A 2,949-nucleotide genomic window follows, 5' to 3' on the forward strand; every position below is an offset into this window, starting at 1 on the left:
CTTGGCACACAAGTAGACTATACTAACATGACTAAGATACATAATTCTGTGCATCAGTTTTTGATAAGTACAAACCAGTAGAGCTACAGTCTCGACAGAGACTTTTGTTATTTTTTCTTCCATCCCGGTTGTTGCTAATGCTATTACATAATTAGTTTGAATTAGAATGCAATAGTACCTGGACATAATTTATCATTTCAGAGAAGAAAACTGTGTGACTTTAAAGAAAACCAGTGAGATAAAATCATAGAAAATGTATGATGATTCAGGATGTGGTCATTTGGTAAGTGGTAATTCATTCATGATTAGTATGTATATGACAATTGCCTGAAAAAAAAGATTCTACATTTTATTTAAATACTGAACTGTGGTATATCAGCTGTGAGCTACAAGAAGTTGTATGTAAAAGCTAGGGCTGAAACAATTTGCCCCCTCCATGTTATGTGTGTATTGCTATGATTGACATACAATCAGTTCTCTAATACATACACTTCAATAAAACTTTGTCGTCTTGAACCTGAATTGAACAGGAAAAAACTCTGAGATCTCTCCAAAAATTTGAATGAAAAAAAGGAAATGCTTATTAACTGATTTCTTGCTGGTCAGTATTTTGATTACTTAAAGGAAGCTCTAAAAACTGCACACTAAAGAGTTCTACTTTAATCACAGGGGCATCTTACCCACTCTGTTCTCTACTTCACATATAAAAATACACAAGGGAAGAATCGAAAGTAGCACACGATTTTTAAACTAAGTCAAAAAACAACTTACTTGAGAAAAGTTACACAAATCCTGAAATGAACTAGCACAAATGATGTCCTAGTACTTATCCAGGCTAAAATATTCCAAATATATCCATCCAAAATAGCTTTTATCTAACGAAAATCCCTGCTTTCTGCACAATGTGAATCTCTTCGCCCAAGAAAAGATAACTCACTCGGATGACAATAGGGTAGTACCCGAGGCCCTCCGAGTGCAATCTGAAGGCCTCGGCTACTACCCTATTGTCATCCGAGTGAGTTATCTTTTCTTGGGCGAAGAGATTTTTTTCTCTTCAAGGAATAATTTCTGCAAGTCACTAAGTTTTTAGAGTTTCTTTTATTTTATAGATATTCAATGAAATTATTTGAAGTATTAAATTTTGGTAAATTTTATGATACTAAAAGGTTATATGGATGAAAAAACTACATGCGTGTATGACAATAGGGCTTAAATTTTAAATGTCTCTTAATTTTTCAGTGACATTAAAACAGGAATTGTCATCACCAATAGACGAATTTCACATTCCTTAGAGTTTTCTCCAATTGTCAATATATCGCTCATTTTTCCCACTTTGTCCTTTGTAAGTTACTTGTTAATATTTTCAATCTTCAAAAATATGGACAATTACGATATCTGTATTGCCAGATTATGGGGGCAACATGAAAATCATAATGAATATGTTCATACAAATTTTATTTCTAAGACATTGTCCCTCAAAGTTGATACGGTTAAAGAGGGAAAACAGCGTTTTAAGTAGGTTGACCCCAGATCGACCCAGCGAAGGGGAATAACTTTTGTAAATGTGAAAGTCCTTTATGGTATATCATATAGATCTAAAACTGACTGAATTTTGATCAGCCAATTCATGAACATGATGAATGGATGTAAATAATGTTGGTCAATATATGTAAAAAAAAAATTATGTGGTATCTCTCCCATTGAAGTTTATAAACTTGTTATTTATTTCTTAAATAAACTAAGCATACATGCAATACCGGTATAAAATTACTCATAAGATACATGTATACTTAAACCATGATAAAATCATATGTGTCCAATGCAGCATATGATAAATCATTAACATACAAGTACATGTGTATATATACTGTAATACATATATATTGCATTATTTTTAGGTCCTGTTCTGTGGATGCCCTAAGACAGTGTCTACCCATCACTCCATCTGAAATCACTTGTTCTGTGCATATTTCTCTCTCAAACTTAAACTACAGAGAGCCTGTGGATAGAGGATGAAGAGTGACCTTGGACTAATTTTCTAGGTCAAAGGTCAGTATCAAAATCTACTGTATATCTTTATTTAAAACCGTAGTCCAGAGTATATTTCTCCCCTGGTGTAATCTAGCTTTTGTGCAATGGGGTGGAGGGTCTGTAATGATCTTCAATCAATTTCTAGGTGGAATATCAAAATTAAAAAAAAATCTCTCCCTAATATTTTTGTTATTATAAAGGGTATGTTTTCTCTCAAACTAATCAAACTTAAAGCAGGGTTCTTGGTATGAGTTACATGTAGTAATATATTTTCAATGACATAATAAGGCTGAAAACATTATTTATATTATGTTATTTTTTTCACTTATCATAAAGCATTTAATATAAAAGAGAAACATTAAATGCTGAAATCATATGTATCATGGTCATGGAAAGTAATTATTGATATTGGGATATTAAAGGACATTGACTGATCTTTCAGATTTCTAAGTTATATTCAAGCATTATAATTCTGTCATCATATAATAATTTTTTATGAATATTGCAGATCATAGGTGACGTGAAGAAAACCAGGAAACTGATGTTGAAAGAAGTACTTAATGACCCTTATGAATGGACTTAAATGTGAAAGACTGTTCCATTGTTTATCTAAGATATATGAATTTATTTAATATTTTGATATCATTGAAAAATTCAGTTACAGTTTTTGTACATCAAATGAATTATTAAACATATAAAATGGTAATGCTTTTTTCTTTTACATGTAATAAATTTTTTTGATAGATTTTTGAAAGAATACGCATTATTTCACATTGCTTCCTTTAGAAAAGTTAGGGAATCTTGAAGTTTCCCAATAATTTCCACCAGGAATGGGACTCCAGATAATTCCACAAACTTTCCGCCACACAGAAAGTGCTACACAAGTTCCATATAGTTTCCTGAGTCAAGGAAACTTCA

The 2,949-nt window shown here is 31.7% G+C and overlaps 1 long non-coding RNA gene across 2 annotated transcripts; it reads left to right on the forward strand.

Moving 5' to 3' along the window:
* Positions 1-224: 224 nt before the first annotated feature.
* LOC134283275 (uncharacterized) lies at positions 225-2,737 on the forward strand. 2 transcript variants are annotated; one of them, XR_009995447.1, is made up of 3 exons: positions 225-283; positions 1,899-2,049; positions 2,540-2,737. It is a non-coding gene; the product is annotated as an uncharacterized LOC134283275 (long non-coding RNA). The 2 variants fall into 2 exon arrangements; XR_009995448.1 differs by lacking the exon at positions 225-283 and adding an exon at positions 1,258-1,342.
* Positions 2,738-2,949: the final 212 nt, after the last annotated feature.

The sequence above is a fragment of the Saccostrea cucullata genome, unplaced genomic scaffold (genome assembly GCF_032062105.1).
Source record: "Saccostrea cucullata isolate Sc308-1 unplaced genomic scaffold, CSIRO_AGI_Scuc_v1 ctg5312, whole genome shotgun sequence".
Taxonomy (NCBI): Eukaryota; Metazoa; Mollusca; class Bivalvia; order Ostreida; family Ostreidae; genus Saccostrea; species Saccostrea cuccullata.